The sequence below is a fragment of the Lutra lutra genome, chromosome 6 (genome assembly GCF_902655055.1).
Source record: "Lutra lutra chromosome 6, mLutLut1.2, whole genome shotgun sequence".
In the NCBI taxonomy this organism is placed as follows: Eukaryota; Metazoa; Chordata; class Mammalia; order Carnivora; family Mustelidae; genus Lutra; species Lutra lutra.
Window position 1 is genome coordinate 79,610,609 of NC_062283.1, and position 19,353 is coordinate 79,629,961.

At 34.6% G+C, this 19,353-nt stretch overlaps 1 pseudogene; it reads right to left on the reverse strand.

Annotated features, from left to right (window-relative positions):
• The window catches only part of LOC125103201 (protein LEG1 homolog), a 40,992-nt pseudogene extending 24,165 nt beyond the window's left edge, over positions 1–16,827 (reverse strand).
• Positions 16,828–19,353: the final 2,526 nt, after the last annotated feature.

Here is a 19,353-nt window from a genome sequence, read left to right on the forward strand (position 1 = left end):
GGCATATATTGGACACATTATTAAATAAGTATAAGTGAAATTATAGTAAAAATGAAATATTAAGAAATGGAGAAAAGGTGTTTAGTAATGTTATGAATTTTCAGTAAGACAGATGTATCAGAATGGATTGATAAATTGATGAGCAAAAAAATAAATACACAGAAGTCATGAGCCTGGAGCTACTGACCTTTTTCTTCTATTGATTCTCTGATAGGAAGAGCATGTTTGTTTCCCATTGCTTTATTTTATGTGCAACTATTTCCATTAATATCCCTGGACTCTTGGCTTATCCCTGAGCTCTTGGCTCCCTATGGAGGTCCCTGATTGGTGGCAGACCAGTGCTTGGAGCTTACATGTCAAAAATCTCAAGTCTCAACAATCACAAAATTTACCTGTTGTTCTACACCAGCAGTGAGGCAGAGCAGCCATACGAGTGGTCTGTTTTGCAGACTAAACTCTCCCTGCATGGCTTTTCACAAGTCTGGTTGTGGAAAATAAATATTTTTTTAAATGCCAAAATATGGAGATGTGAAGACTTAAAAATATCAGGGCACAACAACTAAAATAAAAGGAAATGCAGTCCAGTTTCCAGTGTCAAGCAAAAGCTGAAATGTTCTGACCTCAAAAACGTAGCTGAATGTTATACTAAAAAGTTGGTTCAGTGTATGTTTACTGACTATACATCAAACATGTTCAACTGTAGAACTATTTTTATTAATGGTATCCTATTTTTTCTATACTTGAATTAATTAAAAATATCTGCTAAGGCTTAAAGCACTGTTTCTGAATTCTGAGTATCAATGAGTGCATGCAATTAGTAAAGGAAGATAGGAAACAAAGTAGCGAATTCAACTACATTCCAACTTGTCTTTTTTTTTTTTTTATTGTAGCCCATAGAATCAATTCAGAACTCCTTAACAAATCCAAAGCTAATTGTAGTAAAACAGGAATTTTTAAAAAATCTGGAAATCTGTTGTGCACAATCTTTAAAATATGATTAATTTTAACCATCCATTCTGTGCCTCCCTCTACCTACTAGGCCAGTAGAGTTTGTTCATATCATCTGAGCCTACATTGTACTTTCTATATCTGACAATGCGGCAAAGATGACTGGCAATCAATACATTTTATGATTCTGCTAACAGTGGGGCTCAGGCAAGAATTAACTTTCCCAAGTCCCTCCTATGCAGCATGTAGTTGGGCTGTATTATCATTCTTACCAAAGTTATGTGAAATACAGATAAGTTTGTCACTTCTAGGCTAGGCTTTTCAAAGAGGGGCCTTCTTAAGCTAATTTCTTAGAATTACTTTATAAAGAGGATATAGTGAAGCTGTGAAGGAGGATGGAGACAGAGATGGAAAGATCCTAGGTCTCTGAATTACCATGGAAGAAAGCCTCCTACCAATTGAGTCAACATCCTACATCATCATTATGTGAGCCAGAAATAGAATCCTTTGAGTTTTCCAATTCCAATTTGAAGATTTGTTTATTAAAACAGTGAGTGTTACCTTAAGTAATACACATACAAATTTTACATTTAAAATATAATGCATTCATTTTTATTTTGCCTCATATCTTTTTCTGATTTCTGCTTTAGGGAATACAAATGGAACATACAGACACACACACACACACACACATGCATAATTTTTTTTCCTCAGTAAAATAAGGATAAATGGTATTTTGGAAATTGAATGACAAAGTAATTTTCAAATTTACCTTTATGTAATTTCTTCTATGTTTTCCACTATTGGTAAACCTAGGATTTTGAAATTTTGAACAAATATACCTTCTTCATAACTAGAATTTGAAGGAGGGGTCAAGTTTTTTTCTTTATGTCTACAATCATAAATGATGAGGATGAGGGAAGTTCATAAAACACAACTTATTTCATAGTTCTGTTAGTCATGGCAAGTGTCATATTTGTTTAGTATCTTTCTCTTTTAAAAACAAAAATAAGATAAAATAGCAAAATTTATCCAAGGAAGAAATAGAGATTTCCATTGTCTCCTTGTCAAATTAGTATGTGGTGATATTGATCTGCTTTGTGTAAAAGTCCCAGAGGAGAGGACACGCTAAATAAGGGAGGGCCTGTAATACATGCTCATTAAATGAAGCCAATCATAAACCCACAAGGATTAATGTTAAAAGTTTGAAACAGATATCTTAGGAAGTCAACATATTCTCCTTTACATAATCTGTTGTAATGATTTATGATTCTAATGGTATTTCATTTCAATATGTATGAAAACAACACAACATAAAGAATTCACACACAAAAAAAAGTTCTCTGTTTCTCTTACCTGTATACTTATGCACTTTGTGGAAAAGATTTAGGGCAAACTGGATTGTGTTCTGAAAGCCACTAAAATCACTGATGAAGGGGACTTTATCTCCACTAACAAGCATGCATCTTGGCAGCTCCTTCTGGAATTCATATGTTCTAATTAAGGTTGAGGAAAGCGTGGTGGAGCTAAATAATCCACAAATAAAGTCCAGCTTCTTACAAAATCAGCTTCTTGTTTAGAATAATATTTTAACCTAATAGACAAGTGGGGAAAAGTATGAATTTTGAATTAGTATACTCAGAATTTTATGAACTTAATTTTCAAAATAGATAATTTGTTCAAAATGACATTATTCTACTTTTTAGAGTATAGATCATAGGAACTTGGTGTTGATTTTACCGCCTAGATTTTAAAATTTGAAGAGATGTTATTAGGATTTTAAATTTGGAATTACATTCTCAAAACAAAAGTGTTTTTAATCATATTTTTCCCTTTTCATAAAGCATCTATATTACTTACATAAACTCTGAAATGTGACCAAGTCTCATTATTTTAAAATGTAAAGATGGGGCACCTGGGTGGCTCAATCCATTGAGCCTCCCACTCTTAATTTAAGCTCAGGCATGATCTCAGCGTCATGGGACACTTAGCAAGCAGTCTGCTTGGAATTCTCCTTTTCCCTCTCTCTCTTTCCCTCACACTCTCTCTCACTCTCTCTAAAGTAAGTAAATAAAATTCAAAGATAAAAGTCAATGAAAATTGGGAAAATTTCTGCTGAAATTGGTATCTCTTGAAGAACATACAACATATAATCTTCATTTCAGGCAATCACTAAAAATGAAGTAACAGAATTTTTCTTGCTGTTTTAGGTAGCTTGGTATTTTTTTTCTGGTCATGTATACTAGAAAGCTAACTTTTCTTTTTTTTTTTCAGGTATACAATGTAATGCTACTAGAACTCATACAGCAATTCAGTAATTAGGCAGGATACAAAATCAATGACAGAAATCAGTTGCTTTCTTATACACTAACAATGAAAACACAGAAAGGGAAATTAAAGAATCAATTCCATTTACTATAGCACCAAGAACCATAAGATACCTGGGAATAAACCTAACCAAAGAGGTAGAGGTTCTGTACTTGAGGAACTACAAAACACTCATGAAAGAAATCGAAGAAGACAGAAAAAGATGGAAGACAATTCCATGCTCATGGATCGGAAGAATAAACATTGTTAAAATGTCTATACTGCCTAGAGCAATCTCTACTTTTAATGTCATTCCGATCAAAGAGCTGGAGCAAACAATCCTAAAATTTATATGGAATCAGAAGAGACCCTGAATTGCTAAGGAAATGTTGAAAAAGAAAAACGAAACTGGTGACATCACATTGCCTGATTTCAAGCTTTACTACAAAGCTGTGATCACCAAGACAGCATGGTACTGGCATAAAAACAGACACATAGACCAGTGGAACAGAGTAGAGATCCCAGATATGGACTCTCAACTCTATGGTCAAATAATCTTCGACAAAGCAGGAAAAAATATACAGTGGAAAAAAGACAGTCTCTTCAATAATGGTGCTGGGAAAATTGTACAGCTATATGTAGAAGAATGAAACTCGACCATTCTCTTACACCATAACAAAGATAAACTTGAAATGGATAAAAGACCTCAGTGTGAGGCAGGAATCTATCAGAATCCTAGAGGACAACATAGGCAGTAACCTCTTCAATATCAGCCACAGCAACTTCTTTCAAGATATGTCTCCAAAACCAAAGGAAACAAAAGCAAAAATGAATTTTTGGGACTTCATCAAGATCAAAAGCTTCTGCACAGCAAAGGAAACAATCAACAAAACAAAGAGGCAACCCACGGAATGGGAGAAGATATTTACAAATGACAGTACAGACAAAAGGCTGATATCCAGGATCTATAAAGAACTTCTCAAACTCAACACACACAAAACAGATAATCATGTCAAAAAATGGGCAGAAGACATGAACAGACACTTCTCCAATGAAGACAGACAAATGGCTATCAGACACATGATTTTTGTCTATATTGTGAAATGATCCCCACAAGTCTAATTAACATTTGTTACCAAACATAGTTATAAAATTTTTTCTTGTGATGAGATTAAGATTCACTCTAAATATGCAGTACAGTAATATAACAATAATGACTGTGCTATATATTACATCCCTATGAACTACACATAACTGGAAATTTACACGTTTTGACCCCCCTCACCCATTTCACCCAGCACCTCTCTCTATATATATATATGCCATTATAATATATGATACCATTGTAATATATATGATAGTATTACATATTTTTATCTATTCATGCATTGATGGATACTTAGACAGTTTTCATAGTCTAGCTATTGTAAATACTACCACAATGAACATGTATATCTTTTTAGATTAGTGTTTTCATTTTCTTCAAAAAAATGCCTACTTATGGAATTGCTGGATCATATGGTAGTTCTATTTTTAATTTTTTGAGGAATCTCTACACTGTTTTCCATGGTAGTTGCAACAATTTATGTTCCTGCTTTTTCTTCTTACTGAGAAAAAAATTTTAATTTCAAATTTTTAGTGAATAATTTTATCTATTTAATTAATTTATTTGTTAATTTCATTAATTAATTAATTAATTTAGAGAGAGCACAAGTTAGGGAGGGTAGGGACAGAGAGAGAGGGAGAGAGAGAATTTTTTTTTTTTTTTTTGAGAGAGAATCTTAAGCAAGCTCCTCACCCTGCTTGGAGCCCAGTGTGGGTCTTGATCTCACTAGGCTGAGATCATGACCTGAGTTCAAATCAAGAGTCAGACACTTAACCAACTGAGCCACCCATACACAACTGTATGTATGTGTATATATATAGATAGATATACATATACAAACACATAATTATTCTCTACAGATATATATCTATATCTATATAATCTGTATCTATCTATATATATCTATATACATAATATAGATATATAATCTGTATCACCTGTTCTAGCAATCTTCTGACCATGTAAACAACTTACTATTTTGAACCATGCTTGTTCCTTTTGAACCATTTTACATGCTGTTTCTTGTTCATTTTGCCTATGTCCTTCAAGTCTTATTATGGAAGTTATATGGTTTGTTACATTCCCCCTGGAATTACTCTAAGTAATACATACATCAGGGTCTAGGTATTATGGATTCAGAAAGTAACTGGAACATATCCCCCAGTTACTATCTGTGAAAAAAACATACCTGTATATACATGGTTCATACAGAGCTATGGGAGTATAGAGGATGAAATAACCAATTGTTCTTGATTATAGAAAAATTGGTTGGCTGTCCATGCTCTTATCAAATTGCAGCCAACTCTCAAATTTAAGAAGGAGAAAATATGAATACATAAGGATATTAAGTTAAGGGTCACACAATTTTAATAACAGCACAACTAGACATTGTGTAGTTTGTGGGAGAGCCAACAGGACATAAAAAAACAGATGAAGACATAAGATTTTCAGTTCTCTCCAATATTTGTCTCAGAGTGGAATTGCTGAGTCATAAATAACACTCAGTTAATATTTTGAGGAATTATTTAACTAGTTTCCAAAGTGGTTGCACCATTTTCCATACCCACAAGCAATTCTAAATACTCTACACCCTCTCACACTTGTTATTATTTATCTTTTAGATTTCAGCTAATACAGTGTTTGTAAAGTGGTATCTTATGGTTTTGAATTTTATTTCCCTAGTGCCTAATGATTTTTAGCATCTCTGTATGTACTTACTGGAGAAATACCTCCTCAAATCAATTTCCCATTTTTAAAAATTGGTTATTTGTCTTTTAAAATTGAATTATGAAATATTTAAAATATATTTCAGATGTAAAACTCTTACAGTTATATGATTTGCAAATATTTTTTCCCATTCTGTATATTGTCTTTCATTTTCTTGATGGTATCATTCACAGCACCAAAACTATTAAACTTTTAAGAAATGTATTTTATCTATTTTTATCTTTTGTCCCATTCGCTTTTAGTGTCTCATCTTAGAAGAAAATGGCTAACCCAAAGACCAAAAGCTTTAGACTGAAATCTATAGGCTTAGCTCTTACATTTAGGTCTATAATTCATTTTGAGTCAATTCTGTTGATTTAGGAGACAAACTTCTTTCATTGTATGTTGATTGCCAGTTCCCCCAGCACCATTTGTTGAAAAAATTATTCTTTACCCATCAAATTGTCTTACACTATTGTTGAAAACAGCTTTTGTTTCTGGACCCCAATTCTATTCTATTGATCCATATATCTATTATCATGTATCAACACTCTGTCTTGATTACTGTACTTTTGTAGTAAGAGATTAACAGAGATTGCATTGAATCTGTGAGTAAGTTTAGTTGCCATTTAAACAATATTAAGTCTTCCAATCTGTGAACACAAGAAGATTTTCCTTTAAATAGTTCTTTCACTTCTTTCAAAAATACCTTATATTTTTCAGTGTATCCAAGTTCTATAGTTCTTGTGCTAACTTGATTTCTATATATTTTATTTTTCCTGATAATGTTGTAAATGCATTTGTTTTCTTAGTTTCATTTTGGGATTTTTTTTATGCTAGTACATAGAAATACAATTAATTTTTGGATGTTGACCTTGTATCCAGCTAGTTTGAAGACCTCATATATTAATTATAATATTTCTAGTAGATTTCTTAGAAAGTATTATTTCTTCTCTTTCTATCTAAATTAGTTTCATTTCTTTTTATTGCCTAATTTTCTTGGCTCAAACCTCCAGTGAAATCTTGAATAGATGTAAGAATGGGCAACCTTGTCTTGTTTCTCACTTCAAGGAGAAAGCATTTAGTCTTTTACAATATGAAGTTAACTGTAGGTTTTTCTAGAGGCCCTTTAACAAGCTGAGAAACTTTTCTTCTATTACTAGTCTTTTTAAATTTTTTTTATCATAAAAGAGTGTTGTCAAAGGCTTTTTCTACATCTATTGTGATAATTTTGTGATTTGTGCCCCTTATTCTATTAATATGGTGTATTATTTGGTTATCAGATACTAAACCAAATTAGTATTCTTAGAATAAATCCTATATGGCCATGGTTTATTCTTTTTATACGTGGCTGGATTCTGTTTACTAGCATTACATTGAGGATTTTTGTGTCTACTATATTCACAAGAAATGTTGGCATGTATTTTTTGTGTAATGTCTTTCATTTTGCTATCCAAGTAATATTGCCAATTTGTTTCAGTTCTTATGTTTTATGTCTTTGTCCTCTTTTTCTTCATTGCTGCCTTCTTTTGTGCTAAATGGATATTTTCCAGTATAAATGTTTTTCCCCATGCTTTCTTTTCTATCAACTTTCTCTAATATATCTACATTTTAATTTCTTAACTCTTCCTCTTTGCTGGTGAGATTACAATTACTATCTATCTTAAAACAAGGTAGTTCATATTAATAGTAACATATTCTAACCATTTACATAAATTTTGCTGCAATACAGTTCCATTTCCACTCTCCTGCAGGTCTGTGAAGCTCTCTTTATTTTTCTTCATCCTTTTTTATTTTTGTTCCTCACACTGGTTAATTTCAATTTATCTATAATCAAGTTTACGGATTTTTTTCTCTTGCCAGCTTAAGCCTGCTTTTGAATTCCTCAAGTGAATTTTTCATTTTTGCTATAATAATTTTCAACTGCAGAATTTCTATTCTTTCTATAAATTCTACCTCTTTATTCATAATTTCTACTTAGTAAAACACTAATGTCAATTCACACTTTCCTTAAATTCTTTAGACACAGTTTCTTTTATATTTTTTTACACATGCTCTTAAGAAGTGATTCAAAAATTTTGTCCATCATCTGAACTCAGAGGAACAATTCCTAATGACTGATTATCTCTGTGTAAGTGTGTGTATGTGGTGGGGAACGGTGCATGTATGCACTATTTTCCCCATGCTTTGCACATATCTCTCTCCTTTTTTTTTTTTTTGAAAACTGAATAGTTTAGACACTATAAAGTGGAAACTCTAAAAATCAGATTCCCACCCTTACCAGGTTTTTCTGTTGTTTGGTTTTCTTGTCATTATTTGTTTATTGACTTGCCTAGAAAAATTCTGTTATTCACTCTGTGTTCTCTGTAGTGAGTCATCACAGAAGTCCCTGTTCAGAACCTTAATGGTCCACTAATGATTAGGTTAAAGATTTTCTTAAATTCCCTGAACTCAAGTCTTCCACCCTTTGCTGAGAAGCTCTGTGTATGTGTTGGGGTACGCCGTCAGTGCTAAGGCCTTTTACAACTCTGCCCAAGCCTTTACTTCCTATTTGTCCAGGCCCTCAAAGTGGTCGGAGGTGAGACATTGGGGTCCTCTCAGCTCTTGCCTGGGTATGCCCTCAGTTTTGCTCATGTTTGTGGGTCCTAGAAAAAGACAAATTCTCCGTAGACATAGTAACAAGAAGCCACAAAACCATTTTTAGACTTCCATGAATCTATCAACAAAAACTTGCTTCAGTGACCAGTGTTGGCAAGCATCTAATATGTGAGATGCCCTCATATCTGAAATTCAGCCAATCAGGAATGGACTCCTTACATAAATATATCTCTAATGCCAATTGACAACTGTCTCACCTGAGTAGACCTCTTATACTGATGACTCAACCCACTTAATGGCTAAAAATCTACCAGTCTCTGAACTCTGCATCTCCTAATAACCCATCTAAAGATGAGAAGAGTGCTCTGCTCAGCGATTCCGTGCATGACAATATAACTTTCCCTTCCTAGAATTGTAATAAATATTGCTTTGTTGTTTTATTTCAGACACAGAAAGCTGATCTCATGCTTTGAGAGTTGCTATGAAAAATGCTATTTCCCAGAGGAATATAGTTTTGTGTGTCTTTGGGGAAGTATACAAAAAATAATATTTTATAAACTACTTTCTATACAATGACCTGATCTCAATTCCAATTATGATATTGACAACCCCTGTTTATTTCACTGGCTGATAATCTCCCCTCTCCCTGGCAGTGACCAGAATCAAGCCGTTGAGTCATGGCAAAAAGATACTATGAAGGCTACAATCCTAATTCACCCCACAGACATGCCAAGAGGATGAGCTCTTCTGTTGACCAATATAAAAATCAGCCTTTGAAGCACTATTAAGAAATAAAATATCTGAAGCAATGTAAGTTTCCTGATTCTGTGATTTGTTTACCTTCATAGGATTTGCGGTCAATGGGAAAGGTAACAGTACTTGGTCAACAAGAAGTCCTCATACATGAGTGCCTATATTTGTTGTGTACTTTAAACAAGTCACCCATCCTTTAGTTTCTTCTACAGCATGTCTCACTCTGGGTGGCAGATACCATCCCCAATACAGTGTCATTCACTTCCATACTAAGTCATGCTGTCTTATTCAATCTCATTTGCTATAAAATGGGGACATTTTAGCCATCTGGTATGGTAACCAATATCCTTCTTGGATACTCCCCTATAATACATGCTAACTAAGCTATATTTTCTTTTCAAAGTGAGGCAGAGATCCTATATTTGTTTGCCATCACATCCTTTTTGTTTACAGACATCAGTTTGTGTTAAAACAACCTTAAAAAAAATCTTGTACTTCTGAATTCATTTTGTTTTATTGCTGTTTTGTGGTACAAGCATACTTTTCTTCATATATTCCCCTGCTACTTGTAACATGGCTTTGAACTTTATCCAATAAAACATTTTCCCATCACTTTTCTCTTTATCATAATATGTCCTCATGTTTGACATATTGGTGAATAGGTAAACTTAAAAAGCCTTTGATGAAAAAGATAGATGGAAAGAGTGTTACCATATTAAAATAACATTCTTTTCCTTTCTTATCTTTGTTTTTCTTTTTCTTTTCTTTTCCTTTCCTTTCTTTTCTTTTCTTTTCGTTCCTTTTTTAGAGATATAGAGTGTGAGCAGGCAGGGAGAAGCTGAGGGAGACAGAGAGAGAATCTCAAGCAGGCTCCATGCTCAGTGTGGGGCCCAACATGAGGCTCAATCTCATGACCCTGAGATCATGACTTGACCAGAAATCAAGAGTCAGATGCTTAATCAACTGAGCCCCCCAGGTGCTCCCAAACAAAATAACTTCAGATCCATTCTTACCTATTTTGAAAATTTTTACGAGCAACCTCTAAAGATGAGACATGTGCAGCCCATAAGTACTCCAACAGGTCATCAAAGCTACTAGAATGTGACTTTACATGCTGCCAAAGACAAAAAATGTTACTGATATTCAGGCAATTATAACAATCTGTCTTCTCGAAAATCAATTCTATGTACAAATATAATTTTTCAAGATTCTAAGTAAGGGGAAAACATTTTTTTTCCTAAGAGTTCAGGTATGAAAGATTTAATGCTGAACACTCCCTAAAGACATTAATATCAAGCATTTTAATTACTAGTGATATTGAATCCATACGAAAGGAATAAACCATGTGTTTTTAGAAATGTTCAGGATTTCACACTGCTCAGAACCACACCTTTAGTATTTTACGCATTTGAATTTCTCTTGCCATGCAATGAACTTCCCACCAAGTGTCAAGTGTAAGAGTGTTTTATCTAATCATACACAATTTAATGAACAAAACTAAAGGGAACTGAAGAGAACTAAAGGGAAACCCATCTTTAGTCATGTACTCTTTCACTCATGGCACATTACTTTGGACATCAATATTCGATTCTGACTGTTAAATGCTAATTCAGTCAACTCATGTGATTTTTTTTATCAAGACAGTTGAAATAAGCTGATCAAATTCACTAAACCTATTACACAATTGTATTTCTAGACCAGTTATTGCTCAGTTGACCTGAAATTATCATGAGTTAGACACTTCATGCACTGTTAAGTCATAATTTCTCTGGGCTCACATGTGTGTATATAATTTATTTGGTATGAGAATAGTAGATAGCATGACCTTGATACAGTATTGGTAATGAGGATATTAATGAGGTATGATGTCATGCAGCAATCCACTCATACTAATACTGTTGTAACCACAGTAATTTCATATTAGCAACTTTTTTCATTAAGAACAATTGTTTAATGTATTTTTTTAAAAAAAGCTACATTAAGTGCTATTCAAAAATTATCTGGCTACCCTTGAAGGGTATAATTAAAACACTAGGGTCACCTGGAAGGCTCAGTCAGTTAAGTGTCTGCCTTCGGCTCAGGTTATGATTCCAGGGTCATGCGATCAAGCCCTGCTTCAGGCTCTCTGCTCTATGGAGACCCTGATTCTCCCTCTCCCTCTCTCTGGTGCTCTTCCTACCTGTGCTATCTCTCTATCTCTCTGTCAAAATAAATAAATAAGATCTTAAAAAAAACACTAAAAAAAAAATCCTAGTAAAATTCATTCCACTTTTTCATTGCTTCTAGAAATGATGAATGGCAGTTAGAAACATTGTAACAAAAATTCATCTGATCTTTCCATGGTGGCAGAAAGGTGACCTTGTCTGATGATATCCCTATTATGCCAGAATCAACTGCAGCAAGGAAGGGCATTGCAGAGACATAATAATTAAGGTCTGTATAAAAAAAAAGTTATTAATATTGTTAACACACAAAAGAGTCTTTTTCAAAGTAAAGGAATCTATCATAAAAGTAAGCCTAAAGATCTAGAAATGTAAAACTTAAGTGGTAATTTTGGGAACTTTGGAAATTTTATCAGAAATTTCCCCTAGTGTTTTATGCAATTTGAATATGCTTCTCCTAAAAACCATATTTTCATAAAGCAAAATTGATATATCTTGTAGATTTATTATTTTAAATCACAGATAATAATTGTGCTGGAATTTAAAAATATTAATTAAATTCTAAGGCATAGTAAGTGAAAAATTTAGAAATTAGTAACAGAATTAACTAACTAGAGTTTAAATAAAAACTTGAAACAAAAAAATTAGTAGCAGAATTCTATACTTCTCTTTTTATTTTAAATCTGAAAATCTGATGTAGCTTTATAATATTCTAATATTTAATCTAGATATTTCTCTCTTGTTAACAGGTTTTATCTGATAACATAACAAATTCTTATTTCTGTCTTATGTATTTAAATCAAGTTTTGACGTTACTGATTTTCCCTAATTGATATTTTTATAATTGGATAAACTAATTGGTAAATTTTAAAAATACTTAACTCAAGACTCATTTTCAAAACATCCAGATTTGGGTCAAACAGATGTTTTTTGCAATGATTCTGGTTTTGTTTTTTGTTTCTTTAATTGGGATCCTAGGTTAAGTTGATTTTTTGTGGAAAGGTCATCAATCTGAGGTTTGACTGTCACATTGAACTCACCAGCCCACCAACTGTCCACAGAGATACACAGATGAGCCCCAGACTTATGGCCACAGTCTGTACTTTGGGTAGGATCAGCTAATCTGCCTAAAAGAGAGGAAACCCAGAGTTGAGTTTACTAGGCACCTTTCTAAGTTGTAGATACAATACGTAACTAGACATAATATGTTTATTATTAAATAATATTTTATTTATTAATTAATTTATTAATATAATATAATAAATATATTATAAATATAATAATAAATTAATAATATATAATATTAATAATTAATAATAATAAATAATAATTAACAATATTAATAATTAATAAATAAAATAAATTAATAAATAATAAAGGAATAAAGAATTGTATCAGCCTTCCCATCACTGTCTTTCCTTCGCTTGATGACTTTCTGCTTTCCATCTGCCATTCATATTTTTTCCTTTTCCTTGATGTCTGTACAATGCTCTGTTCTCTCTCATAGGCCCTATTTTTTTTAGCCTCTGCATCTGTGTCTTACATTTGCTAACTACTCTTTATCTTCAATATTAGGGAGTGACTATTCATGTATAATAAGCAAAATCCAGGCTCTATTTGTTTAAAATCAAATCCTTTTTCATTGCTTACCTACCTACTTGTTGACCCTGAATAAATAACTTCTGCAAGCCTCAGTTTTCTCATGTACTTACTGAGAAATTAGCAATAATAACTTCATAGAGGTTTGGGGTTATTAAATGAAAGGCACAAAAAATGCTCAGCTCAGAGAGTATGTGCTTCCATAAACATTAGCCATTATTGTATTTTTATCTCTTTTCTCTTTGTCATTCTCTCTCATCTCCTACTTTCAAAACATCCCATTCTGTTGCATTCACGCTTGAGTTTTGTGCACCTTCTGCATACACTCCTTGCAACTCCCTTCAACGATCTCTGACTTTAATCCCATCTCTATCCCTGTTTCCACCATTTTCATACTGGCTTATTCTCTTTACTCCTGCTAACCTTCTGTTATCTCTGGCTTCACCCTCATACTGTTTTGGCTCTTCATTTGCCACTCCAGCTTCTCTTTTGCCCAGCTACTGGGTACCTCCCCTTTTTTCTCCCAGTGCTCTTTTCCTGCAATGTTCATTTATTCTTCTTTCTTGTTCCTCCCCTGTGTTCACTAGATCTTTTCTTTTCACCGGTTCTGTTTCCCATGAACCTGTTTTGTTTCTCTTTTACTTTCTCATTCTGCTGCTTACCCTTCAGTGGGCAAGAGGAAAAACCTGGGTAATTTCTGTTAATGCATGGAAATTTCTCAAAATTGTTATTCCTCTTCTGAACTGGAATAATATCCAAATATGTGAAACCTACCTCTCCTGGTTCTTGGGTTTTGCCTCATCTGAGAGTTTTGAAATCTGTTTCTAAGACTCTCTGTCCTTTTTAAACTACTCCATCTTTGAGGATGTTTGCCCATGATGATAATCTAAGGATTTCCTTATGTTGTTAACTTCTCTGTCTTCTCCTCCACAGTCCTCCTTAATTAGGGACTCCATATCACCTCCAACTGCACATACCTGGGACTGAGCCTTTGACCTTGACAGTGAAGGAAGATTGCACCCTGAATTTCCTGTTCAGAGTTTCACTACTGTTCTTGACATCTTCAGCACTCTCGCCTTCTTTACAGTTAAGCTGGGCCTGCTTACTGCTGTTTTATCTTCTGAGGAACTTTTTTCTTTGTCTTCCCATGGCAAAAAAATACATCATTCTCAATAAACTTGACTAAAACTGTTTTCTGTCATCCCCACTTTTCCAGAGCAAACTTAATGTTATATTTGTTACTATTCAAATCTATTTTTTTGGTGTAAATTTACTGTATTTTTTTAAATTATATTACTGCTGTAGCATACATTATGTATATCCCATCCTCCCCACATTTCCCTCTCTTTTTGTCTTTTTCTCACATATACCACGCTAACTCTAAACTCTGTCCTTTAGTTCATTCTATTTCTTTCTTCATGGATTGCTTTTTTTTTTTTAAAAGCTCTTCAAGGTTTTTTTTTCCAAGATTTACTTCAAATCTTACTCTATTCCCAGATTACCCTAACTCACAACATTCACTTTATCCTAGTACCTAATGCTTCAGCTCTTTCTTGTCTTATGGCTATATCATTTCTAACTCTCCTTTTTTTCTTTTTCTTTTTTTAATTTAAATTCCATGAGCCAACATATAATGCATCATTAGTTTATGACACAATGTTCAACAATTCATTAGTTGCATATAACACCCACTGCTCATCACATCAGGTGCCCTCCTTAATGCCTTCTTAACCATGCTGTGAGTGTTTCGACGGCAAGCAATGATATCCTACTACCAATTTCTTGCATGCTTGCCATAGTCTTCCCTTTTTTCATCTATTTTTCTCTTTGGTGTCACTGCCTTATCCTGCTTCAGACTCCCAGTATTTTCTTCCCAATTCAAACATTATTCTAATTAAAATTTTGGCTAACCAATAAAAATGAAAAATACTGACATATGCAACTAGACAGATGAATCTCAAAATAATCGTGACAACTGAAATAAAATAGACTTAAAAAAGAGCACTCAACTGTCTATATGGAAATTCTAGATAATGCTGTCTAAACTGCAGTGATAAAAAGCAGATCAGTGGTTACCAATGAAGTTGAGGAGTGAGGGGCATGAGAAGTTAGAGCAGTGGGGAGAGCTGGGAGAGACCAGACTAGGGAAGTTCTTGAAGGTGAGAATACAAAGGGGAAAAGAAAATTTTTAGAATGACTTATATGTCCACTATTTGTGCTGATAGGTTCAAGGCTATGGATATATATCAAACTTCCCCCAAAATGCATTTTAAATGTGCCATTTAATGTATGTTTATTGCTTATAAATAAAACTATATAATTTTTAAAACCTCTGCTAAGCAACCCAGAGGCACTTAAAGTGTTTAAGTATTTTGTAAGCATTAGATGCTTATTACTAAACTAAATCATATGCTTAAGAGCCCAATTAAAACTGCCAGGTCTGACTTTAAAGACTCTTTAACCGGCCCTCATCAATCTTCCTAAATTTACCACCCACTACTCTTTCACATTCTAGTTCTCCTGCCAACCAGTCTTCTGGTTCAACCTGCTATCATTGCCATCTTTGTAATTTGTATTCCAGCACTTTTTTCTAACAATGTCCCCATCAAGCTCTTGAGCATTACTTTCTTCCCATGATATTCTCAGCCCATAGTTGTCACTCTCCTTCCTGAGCTACTCTTGTATTTACAGTCCTTATCTCATCTTTGAGACTTAACATACTGTTGGTGAAATACTTTTATGGGCTAATTTCATAACCTGTATTGCTGTTTTGGTTTTCTCCAGTCCTATTACAGAGTTCAGCTCAATTAAATACTAAGTGGAATTAGCCACTTAAGAAACAGCAGAATCTCATATATTGTATTCTAAAATGAAAATGAAATTTTGAAAGTACCATATCCAATATTCTACTTCACTATTCACTCATTACTGGACCCAGGGCTGAAAACTTTCCTAGGAATAGATGTGTGCACCCTTTGGGGGAATTGGTTATTGTTTCCAGTGGACTTTATGTTTAAATGGAAATTATATTGGATGTCCAAAGATTCCCTCACAAGCTTGGTTTTAACGCTAGCTTAAAATATCATCACAGACCAGACCTACAGTCTCTTCCTACCTTAACTGTTTTGTTCCTGTATGTACTCTTCAGTGCTTAGAACTAGGCAGGCAAGAGGTATTCCATAAATACTTGCTAGAAATTAAGCAAGATATTATGCAAATGCTGGAAAAGTCATAGAAAAGTGAGAGAAAAAATCAATTTTCAAAAACATGATGTTAAATGTGCATGTACTACTTCCTAATCAATTCACACTTAAAAGGTCATTGTGATGAAAAAGAGACTTTCTTACCTGTATGATAGTGCCATCCATGATGTACAGGCAGTCCCTATAAAATATTTTGTTCATTTTCTGGTGAAAATTTTGCAAAATTCTTGGCCATCTTGTTCAGGAGGATTTTATATGACCCCAGTCTATTGGGGTAATGCCAGAAGTTAATGATGTACTTTCCATTTTCTGTCTTGTAGTCACTGAACTGACCAGGACTTTCTTTCCACAGAGGGGGATACACATCAGAGATATTAGATGCTTCTGTTAAAGAAGCAAAAATACAACCAGTTATTATACAGACCCAGGAAAGATTGAAAGCCATGGTGTTTAGCCTGGAGATTGACATTATAGCAAGGTCTTTATTGGGAAATAGAGGAGGAAGCTATATTGTTTTTCCACACCTTGATTCATCAACACTTAGAATTCCCTTCCATGGCAGTAAGAAGGTGGAGGTAAACAAATGCCTTATCAAACAGATTAGGATACCTCCCTTGTTAATCATCTCCCAAGTAAAAATTGTTGATTATATATCAGTCTCTAGATTTTTAGTAATTTTTAGCAGAAATTTTTTTTAAAGAAGATTTGAAATTTTTTTTAAAGACTTTATTTATTTATTTGACCAAGAGAGATCGCAAGTAGGCAGAGAGGCAGACAGAGAGAGAGGGGGAAGCAGGCTCCCTGCTGAGCAGAGAGCCCGATGTGGGGCTTGATCCCAGGACCCTGGGGATCATGACCTGAGCTGAAGGCAGAGGCTTTAACCCACTGAGCTACCCAGGTGCCCCTAGCAGAAATTTTTTAGTAAGACTTATTTTTGATTCTTTTTGTCTGTTTTTCATATTAGTCATAATAATAAGTTGTATGTCCTTCCCAGAGTTACTTGAATTTTAAAGGACAGCTGTTTTTATCCAATTTAATCTCTAATTAGTGGTATTTCAACCACTGGTTAACTAAACAGTTTTTGATAGAATTTTTAAGACTTTTTAGTGATATTTGGGACTTTATCAGCTCTCCTTAAAATTTTAGTCCATGTGTAAGTCCATACTTGTATGTCAGGGGTGTCAACCCAAATTCCATGTTAGCAGAATCTGAGCCAAAGATTTATGTGTGAGCCATTGGTCTGTAGCTGTAGGGCAAAAGTACAAGAGGGAGGAAAAAAAAAAAACAGAAAGGAGGAAAAGTAAATACAAGGAGAGACTATCAGTCTCCACTAAGGTTATGAGGTGCTTAATGTTTTCTAGAAACTAATGAGGAGCACTGGCCTTGAGGATGGAATTGAGAAGCTTTTGTTCTTTTTTCTTTTCTTTCTCTCTCTCTTTTTTTTAAGGATTTTTATTCATTTGAGAGAGAGAGAGAGAACAAGAGAAGGGAGGAGCAGCAGGTGGGGGACAACCAGACTCCTTGCCAACTGCAGAGCCCAAGGCAGGGCTGGATTCCAGGACCCTGAGATCATGACCCAAGTCAAAGTCAGATGCTTAGCCAGCTGAGCCACCGGGCACCCCAGCGAAGCATTTGTTCTTATCATTCCCTGGTCAAAGGTGACTCAGAAGTAGAAACGCTCCCGTAATTCTGGTTACACAGACCTGTGAGGTAAGTGGATTCTTGCAAGTGTCTCAGGCAGCAATAGTGGTGCAGAAGCCCAGGGCAGTAGATACAAAATAAAAGTAGATACTGCAGTTAAGCTGCACACTGCCTGCGTGAAGCAGGTCAGAACTTGGTGTGGAACTATCCTGGCAGCAGTAGCTACAGTCAGCAGAGAGGCTAAGAGGATTCAGGAGTGATGCACAGACATCAGTTCAGAACCGCTGTACTATAACCTGATCATGAGCCATCATTGGGAATATGCAGGCCATGGACTCATGCAGACCCAGCCCTTCTCTATATGCAGGTGCTGTGTTTTTACTACAATCACAGTGAGTTGCCAGGGAATTCTTTATCAAATAAATAATCGCAAGCCTCAGACTTCATTCAGATATTTATTGAGCAGTGTCCTTTCTCCTGGTGCTCCATCACCACTGGTCGGCCATGATAAACAAAGTAGGAGAGATGCTTGTCTTTGAGAAGTTGAACAAAGGATTACTGTTAAGAAAATTAATCTTTAGTGAATGTAAGGAATTTGAATATGTAATAGAAGAATTTTACCTTCTTTTAACTCAGCCTCTGCCCTTCCTTTCAATGTGAAGGTGGGGCTTCTCTTTCTCCCTATTGCATCCATTAGTAGCATAGTGAATGACAGGCTGATAGCCAGTCAGTTCCAAGTCTTATAATCTCTATGTCAGTTCCAAGTCTTATAATCTCAGCATTGTTTTCTGTGGTGCAACCTCACTGCACACTGAGGTGAACACCTGGTCCTTGTTGCAACACCCTGTGGAAATTAGGGCATGAGGAGCTGGCACCAAGATGTTCTATGCATTATGAATGTCTGTTTTCTGATCCAGAGGCACCTTGTTTCCTGTCAAAAATTGTATGTACATGAAACAACAAAATACACAAATATACATATGAAATAATTCTTGGATATAAGGAAGAGATTCTGTAAGGGACATAGAGCTGATGGGTACATGGACATATTAACCAAACCACATGGTCAACTGGGCAATATCTGAAACTCTACTTTTTCCCCCCTTAATGGAAGAAAGTGGTTGAAGGTGGTTAAAACAAGTAGCCTAAGTGAGAGTTTTGGTTTTTCTTTCCAAGTGGGGCAAGAGAACATTTATGGATACTGAAATTAGTGTTGATTTTATGCAGAAGGAAAACATTAGAAGTTTATTGTCTGCGCTCCTCCTCAGGCTGGAGAACAGACGAGGGAGTCCCTAGAGTGGGTATAGGGATTTGTATGGGCTAAAGTCAT